General features: G+C 37.8%; 1 protein-coding gene across 6 annotated transcripts in view; it reads right to left on the bottom strand.

Moving 5' to 3' along the window:
- The window catches only part of CCSER1 (coiled-coil serine rich protein 1), a 1,227,777-nt gene extending 1,210,729 nt beyond the window's left edge, over nucleotides 1-17,048 (bottom strand). For 5 of the 6 annotated variants that reach the window (XM_045183762.3, XM_053923202.1, XM_053923201.1 and 2 more), the window contains exon 1: nucleotides 16,635-17,048. The gene's annotated coding sequence lies outside the window, so the exon portion shown is untranslated. Of the gene's footprint in view, nucleotides 1-16,220; nucleotides 16,312-16,634 lie in introns of those variants that run through there. The other variant, XM_053923200.2, reaches the window with a different exon arrangement.
- Between the last annotated feature and the right edge of the window lie 6,155 nt (nucleotides 17,049-23,203).

Below are 23,203 nucleotides of genomic sequence, written 5' to 3'. Positions count from 1 at the left end.
GAACTATGTTACTTTTACTCTTTCTGGTTTTATTTTACAGTGTAACTTTTTAATTGTTTAAGTGTTATTTTGATTATGTGGCATTCCACATTCACTAAATTGGATTTACCACATGCATAAAAAGTGATATATTTTGTTAAACTGGAAATGTGCTTTACTCTCATATTTTGATTTGAAATCCATTTGAGGCCCATGATATCAGAATATTTAAACGCAAAAGGTAACAAAAGAATAGGATTCTCATTTCAAATCTCATCCAGAAAGCAAATTTAATTAAATTATTTTATATTTTTATCATATTATTTGATATCTGGAAGTTTACTGACCGCTAGACTTTTCTCATCAAAATTATACATAGCCAGAAAATAGATTTTATTTACTTCAATAAACAAAATAACGGGCCTAAAACTTTGCAGAAATATTATTCAAGCAATAATTAATTTAAATAAACTGATCTCTTTGATCTTTTAGAATGTTAAATAATAACACTTTGATGATACTGGATATACAGTATATTTGATGATATTGGATGATACAAAAAAGTATGTATTTTAATAAGATGAATAAATGGGACATTTGAATTCCACAGAGGGAACTAGGTCTTAAAATAAACTATGTTAAATAAAAATTGTCCACAGGCATGTTATTTAGTGATTGCAATAATCTCACATCTGAAATTGGGCTCATATATTTGTGCTATGTAGACAGCACAAAAATTCCATGTGATCTCACTACCATATTCTTTAAGCACTCCAAATCACTAAGGCCACCTAAGAATCCAACTGGCATTCCATGCCTAAAATGATGATTACCGTAGATATGTTGTAATTATATTCTGCTACTTCACCATTTACTTTTCCTCACTACTTAAACAAGTTTTTACGCAGCTGCTTCACTATGTGCATTGACTAAGTCAGAGTTCACATTCACAAAAACTTCAACTAACTTATATCCAAGGTTGTGGCAGTGAAGCAAGTATTAGTAGTTGGTGGGATTAACGTTACAAGATGTATATGGTGATCCCCATGTACCTGACTTAATGATCTTCCACTTTAAAATAATCTAGTAAGCTACAGATCATATTAAATGGGAAACAGCAAAGATGTCATCCATAAGGTTTGAAATTACAATTACTCCAATGAATAGTAGAGGGTACCTTCTACACTCAAATTCCCGTGACAAGAAGCTGAATATAACCTAGCTATATCTTTACCAGGCAAGCTGGAGCTACACTAAAGTGAAATTTCAAGAAACAAATTCCAACTGTTAAGTTTGGGGAGAAAAGACAATAGATGGGAAAAACTAACAACAGTTTCTATCTTCCATTTTTAAAAAGTATATCTTATAGCTTGGGTGCTGAAGTGACCTTATAAACAATAGGTACATTGCTGATGACAGTGCTTGGGAGGATGCAATACGAAAGGAATCGACAGCTCACGTACACTAAGGATGTCAGCAAATATATCTAACGTGGCACCTGAGGCACAGATCTGGCTGAGTGACTGCGGGCAACTCACAACTTCTTTGACCATCAGTTTACTCCCCGGTAAAAAGAACAAGTGGGAGTTTATTCTATATTAAACTCAGTAGCTATACAACCCTAATCTTTTTTTCTCCTTCCCCAGAAGAAATCGCTACCCAAAATTTGGTATACAACATATAATTTTATACATATTATGTATCCATATATAATGTGTAACTTTGATTTGCAAGTTTAAGATTAATAATTTAAAACTCTTACAATTATATGTGTGTAAAGAGTCATTAAGACTGTTGCCAGTTATTGACTATTTTTAAAAATGCTGCATTGAATTTTTTAATGTATTCTGATGCACAAGTAAATTACTCTAATGTAAAACCTAAGACTTGCTTGATTATTGACTCTTCAGATCTTCAACTTCACCATGTATTACCAAAGTGGTCCCCAAAGTATTTATAATGTTTACACTCTCACAAAAAATGCATACTAATAATACTCTACATTCCCACCAAAACCTAGTGCCAAACCTTAATTTCCATTATCTTAAGTGCTATAAAATGACTTGCCACTATTTTAATTTGCATTCCCTAATTATTAATAAGGTTGACTATGTTTACTTTCCAGTGACTTTCCTATTTATAAGCTGCCAGTTCTTATCTTTTAACCCACTTTTTTTTCCTGTTGGGTAACTGGTGACGCTATTGCTGCGCTATGGGCTTCCCTTATATAACTAGGGTACTTAACAGTGATATTTATCGCAAATATTTACTTCTTGTCTGTGATTTGTCTGTTCACTTAATTTATGGTGCCTTTTGATGTTCAGATATCCCTAATTTTAAAAGAAAATATCATTAGGTTCCTTCAAAAATTGTCAATTACATCAAGTTTTTGATTTCAGGGCCTTTTTAAGTTATCCTTCTGTAATGAAGCTTAATAGATACACTGTTCCATACTTTCTTCGCTCAGTTTTTAGATTTTGTGCATTTTCTAATTTTTCAGTTTTTAGAAGATATAAATATAAGAAATTCTGGGGCCTATAACATTTGGCTTTTTCTAGTACTTTATCTGTATTAATAAAAATTTATCAAACAAATATATAAGCCACAAACCTCCACAAATTCATACACTACCAGGAAATGTGATGGTAACAAAAGTGATATGGATGGAAAATGAATGACTCATTCTGGGAAGCATATTCAAAGCTTAGCTGTTAAAAAATAAAGAGAAGTTATTTTATCCATTCATCCATTCACACAACTAAAATTTAATAATTACCTGCTATATATATATGTATTAGTCTGTGTATATAATATACATGTACAATATATATTATACATGACATGTATAATACCTGTTGTGTGTAGGTGTGGTTGGGGGGGGGCTGTTTAAGGGTTTACCAGGAAATGGAAATGCATTGGTCAGAAAAAAACAAACATGAGCTCTGTTCTTATGGAGCTTACAGTCTAAGTAAAGTGTGTGTATGTGTGTGTGTGTGTAATCTAAATAATCTCATAAATTATTATAAAATTATATCTACCTTAAAGAAAAGTGCATGGTGCTCTGAGAATTTAAAATAGTCTAAAGAAGTGACACTTGAGTTGAGAGAGGAAGTTTGGGAAGAAATTGGCTAAATAAAACAGGAATGAAAGAGCATTCCAGGCAGATGGAGGAACATAAACAAAGGTCACAGTTATTTTTTACTGTCTGACTTCCTCCTCATCTACTGAGCTAAACAATAGAACCACCACCATACAGAATTTTTGCTTAGTCTCTCTGTTCATCTTTCATACATCCAAAATTAGCACTAGTGCCTGGCACATAGTAGATGTTCAATAAATATTGAGTGATTTGAGATAAATTTGTTCAATGCCTCCTCTTGCAACATGCGTGTTTTCATTCTAAAAAATTAGACACTATAACAGAGCTTATACCCCCCAAAACAGAGCTCGGCAGAAACACTCAAAATTGATACAATATCACAAACTTCTAAACAAAACCATAAAAATTTTAATAAAAATCATATATACCTAAAAGGAAATGTAAAGTTCCTAATAAAAAAGAAATAATATAGTATATACATAAACTTTTTTATTTTAAAAAATGAGGAAAGTAGACTGACGAAAGGGGTATCCCTCTCATCATTGTGCATTTGCTTATAGTTGTATATTTTGCATTCAGCTTTAATTACTTGGTAAAGCTAAATATTAATGTGCTGGGAAAATCACACATTAACCAATTTACACATTTTACTGGCATAATTCCCCTACTAACTCATCATGTAGAAGCTAATTCACATTGCAGAAAAATATATTGTAGCAGAATGAACTATATTTAATTGTCTGGTACCGACTAAGTATTGTTCACAACTCAGAGTGCAGCAAAGGACACTCCCAGGCAGGTTAAAGTTGTCCTGGGAGGTTTCGTGGAATCAGGCCTGTAATGACAGCTGAGAACTGCATCAGCAGACTGACTGCATATTCTGCATGTGTGAAGGTGTTCTAACTTACCTGACCTTAACAAAGTGAAAGATCTGTGTTTGCATTAACAAGGTATAGTGAGCTTACAGAGAGCCTTAAATTCCAGGCAGATAGTTCCTATTGCTTGAATAGGAAAAGAGAAACAAAATGTAGTTCCGGAATGAGGAAGTATCATGAGAAAGCACCCATTTAGAGACAGTAAAGAAAATGTTTATTGCTCTGTTATATGAAGAACAAGATTATCAACAAAACAGGACAGTCCAATTGTCACACCCGTTTGAGTACATACTGAATCATCTTTGCATAGGCTGAATGCTAATACAAATCTGGTAAAGTGCTAAAATACATGAATTTGTAGCCAACACTGTATAAGTAAAGTTGACCCGCAGTGGACAAGCATACCTTTCATAACCCAATTTTATATGAGTGAAACTAGTAAGGAGAGTAAGTTAGCTTATTAACCACTGACATGATTTTTTTTTTTGGTTGCTCATAGAGAAAATGACATTTAATGGACAAGGTTGAAAAACTCACATTAACTCTTCAAACTTATTTAATATATATATTTGTGAATCTTCCACTAGAATGTATACACTTAGAAGATATGGCCTCTTTCATTCATTTTCTATAAGTTACTCAATTATTTAGTATTGTCTCTTGCACACAGTGCATGCTTAATAAATAAATGATTACAAAATGAATAAAGAACAAATGAATCATGACCTATGCCTGCAAATGCCAATAACTGAATAATGGTAAAATATCTCAGGCCAAATAAAAAACATGTATACAACAACTTATGCAAACCAGAAGAGGCTTGTTAACATATTATCCTTCTCCCCCTGTGATGGTCAAACTGCATGTGTCAATTTGGCTTACCTATGGTACTCAGTTATTTGGCCAAACACTGTCTAGATGTTGCTGTGAAAATAATTTATAGTTGTGATTAATATCTACAATTTGACTTTAAGTAAAGCAGATTACCCTCAATAACAGGGGTAGGTCTCATCCACTCAGAGGAAGGCCTTAAGAGCAAAATTGACATTTCTTGGAGAAGAAGGAATTCTGCCTTCTGAGGCACCTATCTGAGGTTCCAATCTGTCTCACAGATATCCAGCCTCTTCAGTCATGGGAACCGAATTCCTTTCAATAAATCTTCTTCAAGATTTTATATATATGTATATAAAATTAGTTCTATTTTTCTGGAGAGCACTGACTAATTGATCCCTCCTCCTCAAAAAAATTTACTAAAAACACCCACATAATTAGAAGAAATGTAAACAAGATAGGTCCCATTATAAGACATTACATTACTATAGAGTGTGTTTATACATACACAGATATGACAGAAATTGATCCAAGTTTTGACTTAATGTCAGGTAATATTGCAGAAAAACCTTTTTAATTTGGTAATATTTGCACATGCTTGTAAACTGGTTTTGATGGGGGTGTAAACTGCATTGCCGCCTTCTGTTGAAGAGCCTACCGCAGGACCGGACTTACCTGACCTCACTCTAGCTCAGGGGCCATCACCACCTTTGGATTCCTAGGTTTGACCAGGTGCTGAGCATTCTGGCAGCTGTGCTTATACAGCACAAATGATTCACATGATTGCAAAAATTCCTCTATTTCTCCCCAAAGTTTTATCATAAAATACATAAAGAGTGAGTACACATCACATTCATTCTTGAAAGTTTTAAGGCAACTTTTTTCCAGATAGGTTAAACACAGTTTTTAATGGAGTGTTTCATATCTAGATTATTAGAAAAATGGCTCCAGTAGTTTTTAATCCATAAAAATAATTATATTATTTTGCATAATTCTAAATATTTAGCAGAGAAATGATTACTTTTCCAAACAATGAGTTAATTTGAGATGGTTACAGAACTCCTTGTTTCAGTCATATTTTTACACTTTAAAAATCCTTTCTTTTACATCTCAGTTATTTTGAGTCCTTATTATGATTTCTCTAATATGTATAACTAGGTTCTCAAGGGGAAAATCAACAAGAATTAGAGCTTTTCTTTTTATACTTCAAAACTGAAACATTCCTTCTAGCCTTAGGCAAAAGAAAAAAGAACAGGAAGAGAGACGCATGACCTACAGGATAAATAGTATTCACATTTGAAAAACGTGAATGGTAGAACTGCAAAGTGAAAATATTCCCCACATAAGACTACAAACCATTCCGTGGTTCATGCACTTGAAATACATGGAATTTCTGGACCAAAGATAAACTATGGTATATACACTATTCTTGGGATGTCCCAAGAAGGGAAGAGAAAGACAGGCACACAAACTACCAATATCGTGTAAAAGTGATGAATAAGTCAACATCACACCAATTACAGGATGCATAATATGTAAGTAAAAGTGTTTTTCTACAACGATGTAGTCACGTTGGCATGTTGGACACTCAGAGCAATGACATGTGTGGGGACAGAGTACTGGGAACAAAAGCACACTTACTTGTTGTGGCTGTCCAGGGAGTCCCTAACCTGGCTACCAGAAGAGAGAGAAACAGATCTACCAACTTCTACACTTACTAAGGACCATGGATAATATGGACATACCAAGTAGAAACTAGACTTTATGCTGCAGGAGGACAATAACCGTATATATGTCATTAACCAACACATACAAGGGGCCTATTAACATTTGTTTACTGAATGAAAGAATTCTACCGGCCTCATAGGGCCTGAGACCTGCAGACATTTCAAAATGTGGATGTGGGAAATGAAAGGAAATGACATATTCCACAGGTGTCAGACAGTGAATGGGGAGTGGATGCTCTAAATTCTGGTTTGAGGAAGTAAAAATGCAGATTCTCCTTTGACCCCCATTCTCCATATCAATGTTCACTGCTTCCTCTCTTGCTCCCTTAAACCTTGCAGATCCCCTAATGGCCATGGTATACATGCCGTAGTTTCTAGAGTTCTTCCAGTCCTTTTATTTTTTTCTTCATGACTTTTAGCCCTTTTAGATTACTCAGTCCCAAGTTAAGAAAAAAAATTTCAGTCCATGAAAAATCCATGATGGCCAATATTCAAAGTGAACCTTAATGTGATTCAGGACAGTGGCTAGCACTGGAAGTAGTTCGTATAAGATGGACAAAATTCACGTCACTCTTTATTCACTCATGTATCAGCTACTGAGGGTCCTCACACCACTGATTTCGACCAGCTACTTTAAAAAAGAGAATAAAAATACAAAACTCCTGCCCTCGCAGAGCTCACAATCTAGTGGGCATGAAGCACAAGCAAGCAGTAAATTATGATACTTTAGGTGTAGATTTGATAGTGATATAAACTGGCTGTTACTGGAACTCAGAATAGGCCTCTTGCATGGGTTTGGGGTAGGCTATCCTTAATTCACATTTGAATTGAACCTTGAAGGGCCCACTGGAATGAAACAAATGATGGAAGATTAACCACTCCGAGTGAATAATGTAGTGTCTGCCAATTGATGGGAGGCCCTAGGATTGGAGGGGTGGAGGATGAGCAACAAAATTTGTTGCACAATTTTGCCAGAGAGAAGTTCAGCAGAAGCCTAGTACCCTGGATAGCTCCCTGGCATCAATTGAGATTGGAGAGACTGAGGTCTAGCAAATTGGAAGTCCAAGTAAAGGATCTCCAGAACTTGAAATTTACTAATGTGCCCTACATTCAAATTAAAACGCTTTGCTTTTCAAAATACTTCACCCATTCCTTTCCTGCATTAGACCTCTGGGGCTGTGTGTCTTCTCTATCCAATGAACCTGCTACTCCTTAGAAATATACTGGAAGGCAATTTCTTTCTTCACTGAACAGCTCTGGAAGGTCTTTATCACTTCCTGTTTCAAACAGCACTTAAACCTGGGACTTTCAAAATTCCCCCAGAGGTGCATATTGTACTCTCCCTCCAATTAACTTACACCCTCCCACAGAAGGGCCCTTTATCAGTTCAGAAGCTCCCCAATACCACCATATTTGCACCTTAAGGTATGCTGAAGAATTTACTCTTCAAAGTTAATTTTAGCCATGTTACTATAACTTTATACCCTTGTTGTGTACAAAATTTTAATATTTTTAAAGGCCCAATTCAGTAATCCATACTTTATGTTTATAATTACTACCATAGGAGGTGCTTTCTAACTAATTCTTGTATTAATAAATACTTTTAGTGTCCCTGGGTCTGTTTATACATGAATGTAGTATTAAAAATTGAAATCAAAATCAAATAAATATCCTTGAACTCTCTGCCTAACAAGTTGCATTCCTTTGAAAATTTTAGATTCCTGATATATACAGACCCATTGGTTTTGTTATCAATAAGATATTTTGAAAGTTCACCTGAAATAACTTTCTTAGTCCACATTTCTAATACTGAACCTAAGTTTGGTTTAGAGGTATTTTCTTCCTTTACCTAACTCTCTCATCTGATATTTCTGGGACTTTGTATGTTTTCCTGCCTTCAAACCTTTCTTGAATATCGTAAAGAATACTAAGTATTAGAAAGGAGTACTTACTAAATATATTTCACATATTCAGATTTAATGTTCTGGTAATTTGTGTAACTACAAACAACAACCAAACAAACAAAAATAAAGGTAGTTTCTAAAGAAACAATTGCCTAGAATGTTAAAGTCTACACTCACACTTATTTTTGCCATGCCTTTATTCATGTATACTTGTTTGGTTTTATTTATAAGCCTGACATAGGTATGTGGTAAATTGTTCCCTGATGTTGTCAAAAAAACAAACAAAAACCAAAGAAACCACATACACTAAAACAACTCATTAACAAATTCACAATATTTACCTATTGCTAGAAAGCAGCTAATTGCAGTGAATAGGCACATAAGAAAATAGGATATGCTAATCTAAATTTGGTTGATAAGGAAGGTATCACTAAGATACAAAAAAGAGTTGAATTAAGGTAGGACACCTGGCTTAACAATCACTTCTTAAACACAGGAATACTGCTAGTTTGCATTAATGAATGAGGAAAATTAGAGAAGGCATCACACCTTCTTCTGGAATATATGTCTTCAGATGTTCTACATTCCAAACATATCACGTACAAATAAGGTTAAGAAGGAGAATATAGAAGAGCCAGAACATCTAGAAATTAAGTGAGTGGAAAAGGAGAAACAGGCAAATCCTAAAGAACTCATATACACATACTGCAAATATTTGTATACACATATCACATATGGGTACCGATCAGGACATGGTAGAATGTGTATTTCATTTATTATGGATTATGCTGTTCACAATATGGAACCCTATGAACCACGGGAGGCACATTCTTTTTGAAACAGAATGGCTTATACATAATAAGCTTCTACAAAATGTCTGTTGTCAATGATGATAAATAAAGTAGCTCTACAATGGGGCACAGCCATGTAAGGGAAGATTACATGTAGCAAGATGAGGCACTCTAGTGATGGTCAGGACCTGAAACAAGAGTGTAGTCTCGGAGCGCTATAGAAACCCAGCTGTAAATAGTTCCAAGAAATCCAACCAGCCTGAGTATCTGGGAGTATGGCAACCCACCATCAGTTGACATCACGGAGGTCCAAGAGTGAGTACTGGAAATTCAGCATACGTCTGGGAGCTGGCAATGTTTAAAGATCTAGGAAAGTGGTGTTTTGGGAGAAGTTTTCTGATATATAAAAGGACTCAGGAAATGAGATGGTTTCAGAGGGAGGATCCCAGTCTCTAAAGAAATAAAGAAGGCTCTGTCAATGCAGCCTTGCTCAAACACAGAGACAAATGGTGATAAGAGGTAATTTATCAAGATGCAGGAAAAGATATTAGGTAAAAAATCAGTTTCAGTTACAAAAAAAGAAGCATTACTATACATACGTAATAATATTAGAGCTAGATGTCAAGGGTGGCTTATGTTAAGTCCCAAGTTATTGGACTATAAACCAATCTTCCCACTACGTAGCAGGATTGGTCCTGACTCAGGGGCATGGCTGAGGCTCCAGCTAGTGATTAAATTATTCCAGCAGCAGAAACACATTCTAACAAAAGCTACAAAATAGGCCACATCTGAAACAGTTAAACAACTAATTTTTTATTCTTGATATTATGCATCTACTGTTATTCATGTTACTGACTGATTTAAACACATAAATTATATAGCTTTGTACATTTAGTCTAGTAGAGGGGTTAGAATAACCGACTTTAACTTCCTGATTGTCCACTGACTTTTACGAAATCAATCTTTAAATACTTCCTTTGCTACAAACTTTTGAACATTGATTAAACCCACATTTAAATAAGTGAAATGAAGATTAAAATTGAAAAGAAACTAAACTGATTACCATATGATATTTCCTTCTCATGGGATTAATAGACTGTGCCTAAGGTCAGCTACACTTAATCAGGGTACTCAAAGGTCTGTGTGAACCTTTCTGGAAGATAAGCTGCTCATCTCCAAGTATGGAGAATATCTAATGTTTGAACATTCTCTACCTAAAAGCACCCATTCTTAAAATTATACTTGGCTACATTTTAAATTTCCACTAATGAGATGAGCGATTCTGACCAAACATGGTAAGAAGGGGGGCTTGTGTGGTACTGAGGGTGCACATTATGAATATTGAAAAGAATAAGAAGGTTTTTGCAAGCTTCAGCCTTGCGATTCCTTCATCACTTGTCCCAATTACACAAGAAGCAAGAAGATCATTGATGAAAATGGCAGCTACAGGTCAGGTAATGCACAAATAGTGCTGGATCCTGAGTTAAATCAGGAAAGAGAAAATACACTCCGTCGCACTCTGCTACGTACTTATTCCACAATTTTTGCATCATTGTAATAAAAAGTCAAACTCAGGTTTAGATAGCTTGGCAGACCATAGAGCAGAGCCTCAGTTTCCTTTTCTCTAAAATATGCACAAAAATATGTTTGTAATTTTAGTTGAATCACATAACATATATAAACTGCTTATGATATAGAAAGTGTTCAGCACATTATGGCCATTGCTGTTGTTGTTAATTTTAAAATATGTCGCCATTTGCAAAGTAGAAAGGAAAGCAATAACTACGTTCATATATATTCTAGGACTCTCTTGATTTTAAAATCTTTCTTACAGTGTCTTTCTTTGGAAAAACATAAAACACCCATAGAATGAGGACATACAGTTATTCAGCCAATAGTTATTGCACGTCTACTATATATTGGGTACTGTTCATCCCTGGTGATACAATATTAAACCAATTACACAAATAAACGTAAGATTAAGACTACAGTAAGTATCACCAGGTAGAGGAACATGGAAATAAAGAAGAAGTAACTGATGTAGCAAAGGAGGCCAAGGAACGTTTCCTGAGGGAAGGGATAACTGAGCTCATATCTGAAACAGATGTGGCAGAGCGGGGGATGGAGGGAAAGAGAGAGACAAGAGGAGAGGCAACGAGGAAGGGGGGAGAAGGAAAGGGAGAGAGGTAAAGGGAAACTAAAAGATACACAGGATGTGAACACATTATCTTCAATTTTGAAAAATGTAGAGATATGGTCTAAAATTTATTTCAGCCGTTAGACTTCCAGGACACTCCACACATGTAATGTTATTGCTGTGCAGCTAAAGTAACTGTAACCTAATACAGAGAAAGAGGATTACTACATGCCAAGACCAAAAATATCACAAAAGAGTCAACAAGACTAAACAGAAAATGGTCAACATTTGTACACTGTGAATATTTTTGGTTTTACAAATGACTATCAATAAGGTCCAGCTAGGGTCATTACTCTCCAGTTAAATGCAACACTTATGTACTGCTCCCCCCAAACAACACATGTGCGTAAGAATTAGAAACTTGTTTAAATTGTTTTTAATTACAGTTAAGATGAAAATCATCTGGTGGAGAGCATTTTCAGGCCTAACCTTAGTTAACTCTACCAGTTAGAAAAGTACTTAGATACAAAACAGGTGGAAGACACAGCCTTCACATTTCACTGTACAATGCTCTGGGTCAGCGGTTCTCAAACCCTGTTGGGCATAAGAATCATACAGGGTCCCCCACCCCAGAGTTCCTCACTCCATCAGTCTGTGGTGGGATTGGCATTTTAAGAGTTCCCTGGTGCTGCTGCTCAGGGAACCACATTTTGAGAACTCCTACTCTAGGTTAAGAATTTGCCATTAGATAAGATGTTTCCTTATAAAAGACCTTTCCTTACAAATGATTTTATTTCATTTCAGAACAGAGTTATGGTATTCAAAATTTTAATTGGTTTAATTGAAATTTAAAAATCATTAATACAGTGTAAAAATGAAAACCAAAAGCTACATTTTAAATTAATCTATGTACAGGGCCACAATTTAGCCAAACAACAAACTTCATCTGTCAATGGTCTACATAGAAAACTTTGTAAAAATGTTTTTAGTATCACATCACAGAACCTAGTACACACTTTCAACAACCACTTTGTTGGCATTTCATTTAGCCCCCATAAAAAGATTAAAATGCAACATGGCCATTTGAAAATAAAAACTGAATATCTTGGTACTGGATCCAGTGCAGTTTAGATTGGTAATTTTTACAATTTTATATTATATTTAGTTTAAGCTACATATTAAAATCTCCCAATCTCTTTTCACTGCTTATCCCACCCAAGATCTCATGTTTCATTCTTAACTGACACTCAGGCATAGCAAGGTACTACTGCTGATAGAAGTGGATGTTCTCAATATAAAGCCAACAGATTTTGTCACTACCAGCAGGAAAATCATGCAGAAGCTGTCAGTCATATTTCATACAGAGAGATTATATTACCAAAGTGATACACCTGTGACATATGGTCCAAAACCAAATCTATTTCAAATCGAACTTATATTCCCTCCTATCTTTTGTTCTTTTCTATAATTCCAAAAAGAGGCTGATTAACAGATAGTCTGGTTTGTACTCTGACTGCCTGGGAAATCATCCCATTCCTGCACAAATATGAAATTGATGATTTAATAGGTTTTCACTTTTCTAGTAACTCTTACCTGTTCACTGTCAACAAAATAAATATATGAGAAACTCTTTTAATTCAAATAATCTTAAAGTACAATAATTATATTGTTATTTACTAGTAGTCATATCTAATATTTGTACTTTTTCTTTACTATCACCATAACTTACTTCTGGGGGGTTATATTCAAAGACAGGCTCAAAGTCAACTCAGATATTTCCCCTTGTAGTCTCAAAATGGAGAAATGCATTATAAATATTTTTGTGTATTTATAATAACAAACATGTACAAAGAAAAATAGCTAAGTTCAGAATGCTTAGAGACATGTTTCTACTACTAATACAGTCTATTTACCAGAATATAGTTAAAATACCCTTAAAATTGTTGCTACAATTCTAAAATTGTTCTCCACAAGCCCTTCATGGAAAATAATGTAAGGATAGATTAACTATTATGTGGATGCACTCTAAGATCTAAAAAGATTATAGAAAATATGTCATTTAATGAGTTACAAAGAATATGAGTATAATAGAAAGCATTCGATGAATACTTATTACTATTCAGTTGTTTTTCTATATATCTCATACTTTTTCCTTTAGAGCAAATCTAAGTAGGGTTGGTTAAAGATGTACCTCAAACATGCTTTAAAGAGGTCGTATGTGCAAATTTTTATTAATACCAAATTCAACATTTGGTGTGATGTGCTTATTTAAATATTTAGAGTAAATACTGTCTACAAATACATGTCAAGCATTTTTTTTTCATTAAAAGACAATATAAAGTCATATTTGTCTTCTAAGGTACAAAAACATGTGTTGACAATTCATTCCAAGAACAGAGTGTACGGATGTTTTATATCAAAAACAGACTCACTCTGCACTTGGGACAACAAATTCGACCACTTTGCAATAGCCAAATACATTTCAAATCAAACTTATATTCCCTCATATCTTTTGTTCTTTTTTTCTGTAATTTCAAACGACTTGCATCTTATACTCCATATTCTCATCCATAAACCACTAATCCTATTTATCCTGTAAGATCAAGACCAAGCAAATCTACCTACCTCTGAAGCCTTTTCAAACAAAACCCAGTATGAAATGTTATTATCATGCGCTGAACTCCTGCAGTCCTCATTAGACATGCAATCTCTTATTGTCATGAGTTGTTAACTCTGCTCAAGCATGAGCATCAGATTCCTCCCAAGAGCAGAGTAAGCTCCTGAAGGGCCGAGAGCTACCAAGTCCTGTTCTCTGCAATGCCTAGGAAGTGTCCTGCACATGACAGGCCATCTACTGTGAGCACTACGTTGAATAATAAAATGCAATAAAAAGTTGGATGATTATAAAATATCATATATTTTTCCATTTACTGCTTCATGAGTTTGATGTACATTTACATCCTATGGTATAAATGATGCATCACAGAAATACACAGTTCCTGATTCTCTGAGTGTCAAAAAACAAAATATCCATAAATATGATGTTTTAATGATAATAATACAGTTCATCACGTACATTATAAAATTCCTCTGTATTTCCTCCACACTGCAATGATTCAGAAACTACCCTCAGTGGGGCTCTCACTCTGCGTCCTAAGGTAATATATAAAACTGTACATGTGCCAATGTTGAAAATGTTTTTTAAACTAATATGCACATAACCAAATCAAAATAACAAATCCTTAACTCTGCTCTGTCTTCAGAATGAACGGGAGTGATAGGGAAAACTACTTTCACACTGGGAGAAAAAAAACCCTAAAACAGTTGGCATGTTTTGATAGAAACAAGGCACTCTCTAATTAATATAAAAGGAAAACAAATCACTCTTACAATAGATGGACCAGTTTACTTCTCTTTAGCCTCTACAAAATTATTGAAGGGGTGGTTGCAACATGGAATTTCAGTGTTTTAAAAACACTGTGCTTGGCAGGCAGGCCTTAGAGATGTACCAGTTTAAAATAATAAGGACACTAGGTAGATGGGGACAAAAGGAGAAAAACTGGGACAGCTGGAATAGCATAAACAACAAAATACTTTTAAAAATAAAATACTAAGGACACGGTCCTACTCTCAGTCACAGCCCAGCCATTGGTTCTGTGAAAGCGCAGGCTGCTAACTTTTCAAGCACATGCTTGTTGGCTAAAGCAGTCGGTAGACACTGTCTCAAGTCATATCTAAGCTTCGAGTTATGCCTTTGGAATTTGTACCTATTTAAAAGCAAATAGGAAGAGAAATAGAAACAAACTATGTTGCAGACTATATTAATAGCATTTTAAGTCTTAATAGCTAGTTTTTAATCTTTTAATCGGTAGCAATCAATATAAGCTCGGTCGAGTGTCTACTTCTCTTTCCTCCCCAACACTTTTAATAAAAGCAGCTTTACAGTAAAATGTGTGCACAGCATTTTTAAGTCTTTCTTAGGGGTAGGGATGGAGGTATGTGTTACATTCCAGTGGGAAGCTATTCAGTTGTAAAGACATTAGAAATGAAAGCTGTTGAAGCCAAGTAGGTACTTTCTGTCTTGTGGGTCCTACTGAAGGCCTGAAGAGTTAAGTGTGGAGAATAACTATACAAAAACACTAAAGGGCACGAGATCTTCTAAGAAGCATTTTTTCCACCTGTAAAAGACAAGTGACTTTCTGACTTCCTTCATTTCATATTACAGGTCCCACGAGAGAAGGGAGGAAGCGAAATTGCTTCTGAGTCTGTGGAAGAAGAGGGGAGAGATGGGAGGGGGGGAGAAAAAGAGTGAAGCTTAAGATACACTGAAAGAAACCCCGAGAAATTTCACAACTCTTTGCCATAAATAGTCTCTCTCCGCACTCGGGATACCTCCTCCTTGACATCAGCAAGGCTCAGCCCCCACGCGCAGGGAGGCACCATTCACAAATCCCTCCGTCACCCCGCCCGCACCCCGGCCGCGAGACGCCGCGGTGTGAGCCCCGGAGAAACACGCCGACAGACCGGAGGGCCCGAGGGGCCACCTGCGGTCTCGGCTCCGGGCCGATTTTCTTTTCGGGTGAACCAACGCACAGATTAGTCGGGAGCGCGAACCCACCCGAACGAACGCACACGCGCACACACACACCCTCCCCGGAGCCCTGGACGCGCCACCACAAAGCAATTTGTCCCCCGCAGTCGCTGCCGTTCCTGCGCCGCCGGGGAGCGTCTCGCTTCGAACCCGGGCAGCGCGAGCCGGGGGACGAGCACGCGGGGGCTCGCGGCGCTCCCGGCCCCCGGCTCCCCGCCCCCTCCCGCGCCCGCCCGCTCCGCGCCGCCGCCCCCGCCCGGGCGCCCGCAGCCCAGCGGCCCCTACCTGCGGGACGCGGGTGGCGGCGGGGAGGAGCGGCCCGAGCCTGCGCCAACTCTTGCCTCCGCGGCCCGCCGCACTCCGCACCGCCCGGGAGCGACGGCCGCGGCGCCCGGGAGCGGAGCGGTCGGGGCGCGGAGTGAAAGGCCACGCAGCGCGCCGAGAGTCACCGGCCGGCGGCGAGCGAGCCCGCCCGCCTCCCTCCCACCCCGCCCCGCAAGGCCAGGTCCCCGCGCTGCGCAAGCTGGGCCCGCTCCCGGCGCCCCGGGCCTGGGTGGGGGCTGCTCCCGGGCGGCCCGCGCGCGCCGCGGTCACCTGCCGGGCGGTCATCCGGCGCCCGCCTGCGGCTGGCCCCAGGGCAGCAGCGACGCGACGCGACGCGCGACCCACCGGGCTCGGGGGCAGCAGGGGCGTTACTACCTTGAGGGCTCCGCGCCGCCCGTTAAGGCTCCTCCCGGGCACTCCGGGGTTTCTGTCTTCGGGGCACGGGGGCGTCTTTCCCGGACCCCCTCCTCTGCCCTCCCTCCCCTTCTCGGCCGCGGGGCTCCTTCTCTGCACTCCCAGTTGCACGGAGTCCAGCTGCGTTATTTAATAATCCTCCCGCTCGTCTCTCCTGCGCCGGCAGAGCTGCTCCGCCTGAGCCGCCGCTTCCCAGTCAGTCATGTTGCTGAGAGAGAGAGAGGCGGATTGGCAGTCGGTCGGCGACTATTTGTGGTGCGAGAGCGGCGAGCCGAGCGAGGGGAGCGCAGGGGAGGGACGCGGGGAGGCGCTTCCAAGTGTGTGAGTGCGCGGAGTGCGACTGTGTGCGGAGCGCGGGAGCCGCCTTGCGGGCGGGCAGCCTCCGACTGTGCGCAGGGCGGCGGCGAGCGCGGCCTTTATAGGGCCTGGGGGGGGGAGGGGCTGGGGCGGCGCCGGGCCAACCGCGCGGCCGGCTGCCACGCGCGCCTATTCCCACAGTGACGCGCGCACACGCGCTGCCCGCCGGCCGGCTGCTGAGTTGTCATTTTAGGGGCCGCCGTCTCCGACCGAGCTGCCTGGGCTTTCCCCTTAGCCCGTCGTTTTGCTTAAGTCAGGTCCAAGTGCAGAGGCAGGTCAAGAGAGAATAAGGGTGGGGAGCCTAAAGCTCCAGGGAGGACCCTGGGGATGCTGAAAATGCATCGGATCTTTTCTTTCCAAACCACTGATGTTGTCTTCTTCCTCTTCTTCCTCTCAGGGGGGAAATTGTGAGGCTCTTTCTCCCCTCTTCACCCTCACCCAAGCTATTAACATCCTGACAGGTCTCTCTTCCCTTCAGGACAGCTTGGAAAGAAACCTGGCTTCTTTCCTAAAAGCAGCTCACACCTTCCAGGAACCATTTAGAGCAATCAATTTTCGGTAGGGTAATGGAAGCATTGGGACTGTGAACTGGTGTGGAACTTGGGTTCCTACACATCTGGTCCTCGACAACGTAGGAATTACAAACAGAACCAGCTACCATGTCGATATCACTCGACGGATGGTCCCCTGGAGAAAATTTGACAGTTTAGAGATGGAGAAGACTTCGGATGCATGGTGCTGTTGCTTACAGAATTTATACTTTGCCTTGATTCTCCCTCCCATTGCACCGCCTCATTTCCTTTCAGGTTTACACCGGGTCCTGAGCTCTTTCCTATCTATGCCCTTCTTTATCTCCACTCCTATGTCTGTATGTCCTTATCAGGTACTACAGCAGATGGAATGCATTTAACTGCGTGTATGTGAAACGTTTTTTAACCCATTATGTTGGTGTATAGGACCATTTCTACATAGATAATACTCATACATCCCCAGTGTTAAGGTTATACACCTGACATCACCTCCCTTATACCCTAACTAGTCTCTTGCCCAGATTACAAGATCTTTGTGATCTGGCACATTACTTTATTGGGAAACAGAGTCCAGGAACCAAGCAATCTATACTTCTTTCAAGGGGGGGGGGGGGCAGTGTGTGTGTGCATTCTCTAACTAATCTAACTGGCCCTGATCTGACTTCAGAAATGTGAATCAATTGGGTGTAAAATCAAGGTTAATTTTTGAATGAGTGTTAGTAGTTGATGTGTATTTTTGGCATGAGGACAACCCTGCTTTGGTGGGGGAGAGCGGACAACTGGTGGGAATTTTTTTTTAATAACTGTGACAAATATTTAGGAGGCTGCAAGGTGGTGGAAAGGTTGACAACTCAGTTATTATATCTTCTCTCCTTATAAGTCGCTCATGACCATTGCTATATGTTCAGGTTTTTCATATTGATTCTCCTTTCCCCTAATTCCTTTATGTATTATATAAAGAGTTTAGAGTCTAAGTCCATTAACAGTAGCTTAAGCATATGTCAATAATTAAGAAAGGGCAGCAAGTGGGACCAGTGGACAAATATATCAACAACATATAAATATGGGACATAATAGCTTCTTTGATTAAGCACTGGAAAATAGACACACTAACAAAGGATACTGGGATTTAATGTGTGTATGCCTACATTTTAAAGATATCATCATTTCTTCAGTTTCACACATCACAAAAGTTAGGTTTGGGGAGGTTAAGTAGTTAATCTGAGGTCACAAACAGATCAAGCGAGGAAGCTGGAACTCGACCTCAGTCTGTCTTACTCTACAGTCCATACAGTTAAGAAATCCTGGGTTAGTTGAAAATTTAAATACTTTCTTTAGAGCTTCTGATAATCATGAAATAAACTGATCTACAATTTTTTTGTATTTTCCTTCTACCTTTTTTTCTTTTTCCGTTGCAACAAGTGTTTACAAAATGTTCATTTCTAATGGTTGGGAAAGGATTTAAGATGTCCTAACTACTTAGACTTATAGATGAAAAAAGCTAGGAAACTTTCCTTCCAAGTCTTTACTAAAGAATCCCACTATCAATACAAAAGGAAAGTTTTAGAAAAGATATTCCTGATCTGAACATTTGCACCTAGCAAATAAATACAGAGGGAAACCAAAAAAAATAGAATTTATTTATAAAAATTGTGTATTATTCTTAGATGTTTAAATTTCAGTCAGCTTCAAAGTACTCTCCTTTTGATGCAATACACCTATAAAGATGTTTTTCCCCACTTCTCAAAACAGTTTTTGAACTCATCAATTCTGATGCATTTTAGTGCTTCTGCCGTTTTCTGTTTCACTTCTTCCACATCTGCAAAACTTTTCCCTTTAGGGACATTTTTCATCCAGGGAACCAAAAAGGTCACTAGGGTCGGGATCAGGTGAATAGGGAGGATGGGGCATGGGGGTCATGCTGTTTTTGATCAAAAACTGCTGAACGATCGGTGTGGTGTGGGCAGGTGTGCTCGAAAATCACCCATTGTGAAATGGGCAAACACACTAAAAGAGTCTTCAAAAAAAAGTCACTCAAGCCAAAAGCAACCTCTCACAACAATGCCAGCTGGTACTGATACAGATGGGTTCCTAGAACACCCACCTAGTTGAGAGGGTGGGGGGAAGGGAAGCCTATACTACAAGGGGCCGGCCCTCCAGAAGGTAATTCCAGCTTGTGATATGTGTCCCCCATCATATGTGGTTTATTTAAGAACTATAAATAGATATATTTGTAAAGTTTTGTCCCTGTTTAAGAATGATGCTCAATTATATAGGGCAAGTTTGTGTTGCTTTTATTGTTCTGCTTCTCTAATTGTCACCAATAAAGATAATTTAATAATGACTCTATATTGCATACTTCAAAATTCCATATTAGGCCAGATATTTCAAGGGCATTTTTGGTAACCACAACTGATGGTAATTTTCACACTCTCAATTGCATCCATAATTAGTGAGAACCATGACAATCTGTCCATTGCCTTTATTCATTAAGGTATTAAATAGAGCTAACTTTTCTCACTTAATTTTCTAACAATTTTGCTTGCCAAATAAAGTCTAAAGTATACATATATTAGACAAAAAAACACATATAAAAATGTCACCTAAAACACACTTCTAACAAGTTGATTCATTTTAACTGTTTTGTATTTCCATTAAAAAAAACTGCACTAGAAATCCCACTTATAAATTATAATAAACAATATTTTATAAGTAAATGAATTATTCTCTTTTAAGATTGTTTAATGTCCCACCTAGAATTTCCCACATTGCTACACTTTCAAAGATACAATTTTTGTTGTGATAGGAAAACAGAAAGTTAATGACTCTTTCCAGTTTGTTCATTTTCATCTCCTATGCTTGCTGCTGTTTGGTCCCCAAGAGCATTTAACTGGCAAGTTCAATGAAGATCTGGCATTGCACCACTTGATGAAAGCAGAAAATTAGGTTGCCAATTATATATGTGCCCCTTGTGTACACTGAATTCCCACTGAAGTTACGAGCCAAATTAGAAATTCTTCAGTAGTGGTACCTAAAAAGTAAACTTGTGCCTAGGGAGAGTGAGGGGGATATTTTTTTCTTTGCAACCCTATTACTATAATGAAATTCATAAGATGTTTTAGAAAGTGAATTAACTTTAAAATATTTGCAAACAATGTTTGCAGATGAAGTATCAGAAAATAAATTTAAAAGTTGCATTCCTTTTTTCTGTCCTTGCTATTTTATAGTTTTCTGATTTACTTCATACCCTATCAAGATTATACACTGTCATTATGAAGGCCATTTTCTCTCTTTGCTTTAGCTTAACAGTAAAAAAAGAAAGAAAGAAAGAAAAAGAAAACAATAGGTATGGTATTAACATTCTGGATTTCTTCCATATTACTACAATATAATTTATCATTTTGTAACAACAGTTGTAACATTGAAACAGCATTATGTCTACCTTAGAGAAGCAGAAGCCTGAAGCATGCACTTGATTCAAAATCAAGGACTGGTGAGCAAGTGTAGGATTTCTGAACTGCAGATCAGGGTTCAGAGAGCATAGGAAAAACTGAATCTTAACATTGCATTTGCATTAACTGGGACAGCATACTGGTAGGCAGAACACAGTAGGTGGAAATTTAGATATAATTATTTTTCCAAAAACTAGTAGTGGTAACTGTACTTGATAAGTTGTCTTTTTTTTTTTTCTGGAGAAATTATGCCAGGTGTCAGGACAGCAAGATCTATTCAAATTCTTGCTCTGTGGAGGAAACTAATAGGACAGGCAAGTCAACTGACCAGGATTTCAAACAGGAATCCTTGGCAGAACCTAAGCCCAGATGACCGGGTCAAAGTATTCACTGCATCAGCTGTCTTTGATATGGATCACACAGACACCAAGGATTTGTCCGATGGGACGAACATGGTAGCAAGGCTATTAAGGTGAATGTATGCCAGTGTCCTTGTCACTGAACTACCAGGCTCTAAGTTTTAAAAATGATCTAGCTCTAAGCCCATTTAATGGACTGAAAGGAAAGAAAACAGAGTGTGTGGAGAGGCACTGCTTACCCAGCAACTGAGGTAAGCCTGAATTTCCGGGGGAAACTACCCAGTTCAGAGAGCTGAAAATAGTGGAAGGAGGAAAACTGACTTCAACGTTGATATTCTCTGAATTTACACCTCTCTACTTTTTAATGAAAGTAAACTATACTAAAAATATTGCCAAAAGAGTCCTTATAAGTACATCCCCAATAATTTTATACAATTTTCTTGTTTTTGTTTCTATTTCCTATGTGGTTAATGAGGTCTTTGAAGAATGACCTCAGGATTTCTCACCTTCACATGAGGTAATTTTCATGTCTGAATACTTGTTTTCTCTGATTGCAATATTAAAAATATATCCAACCCAATTAATCGGTTCATTTGTTGAGGTCTACGGGTTACATCTATCAAAGTGATTTTTTTTTAATTGGGTTTTTGAGTTGTTCTATTATGGTTGTCCCCAGGCATCTATGTGTTTGTAGTCATTTCATTAAAGTAAACAGAACTTGACACATTTTTAGAGAAATTGTCAATTAAAACATCTCTCAAAATTGTATATTGATAAAATCTGAAATCATAACAATGAATGTATATACAACTCACAAAAATGGGTATAATGATAACAACACAAGAATGGTAACACAACAGTAACAGTACTCTGTGCTACTTATATCGTAAAAATAGACAATGCTAATGAAATAATCTAAACCATATCAAACCAGCACTTAAGCAGGTTACAAACTGGTTTTACAATCTGTCAGTTTCTACACTGGCAGTTTCACAAATGAGATCTCTTCTTAACAAAACCACAGCAGTACACAGACATGTGAATTCTAATTAAAATGAAGAAAATGCATTTCCTAGTTTTTGTCATTTGTATAACATTTCTCCCATACATTGATATTCTAGACTTATTAATTCATGTGAAATGGACGTCATTTTTTATTTTGACAAATTTATACATTGTTTGATCACAATTTTATTTAATAATGAATGTATATGCTATCATGAATTAAAGTGTGTTGTCCTTATTTCTGGTTCACTCAGTAAGGAGATTCAATTTTGAATTATACAAATGTGGAAGATGAGGTGGAATCATTTGTATGTTTTCATATGGCCTTGATCTGCTGAGGGTGTCATTGCTTTATAGTCACCTACCACTATATTCTGTAAATAAAAACAATACTGAATTATATTTACTTCTGGAAAAAATAAACCTAAATGAGATACTTAACCCTGTAATGGAAAAGTTGTTTACACTTTATATTTGGGTGAATAACAGTTTCTCTGCCTTCTTAGCATTTACATACCATACAAACCAAAATACACCATGTATGAAATATAACTATTTTTAATGCTGTGTATTACTATGTATTGAATAAGTGTTTAAGAAATCAATAGGAATGTAATTTGAGTTAAAGGCAAAGAAATTAACAGTTAAAATAACAGATTTGCATTTAAATAGATCTTAATTTTTATTTTCACTCCCCATCTTCATCATCTTGGATGTTTCCTAAAAATTTAAGTTAATGTTAACATTAGCAAGATTTTTGACTTTTGGCTTTTCAGGATTCAGTATGTACAGAGGTATAGATCTAAATCATTCACATCCCTAACATC

Source organism: Desmodus rotundus, chromosome 4, assembly GCF_022682495.2.
Source record: "Desmodus rotundus isolate HL8 chromosome 4, HLdesRot8A.1, whole genome shotgun sequence".
In the NCBI taxonomy this organism is placed as follows: Eukaryota; Metazoa; Chordata; class Mammalia; order Chiroptera; family Phyllostomidae; genus Desmodus; species Desmodus rotundus.
The sequence above is the reverse complement of the archived record's forward strand: the minus strand, read 5'-3'. Positions and strand labels throughout refer to the sequence as shown.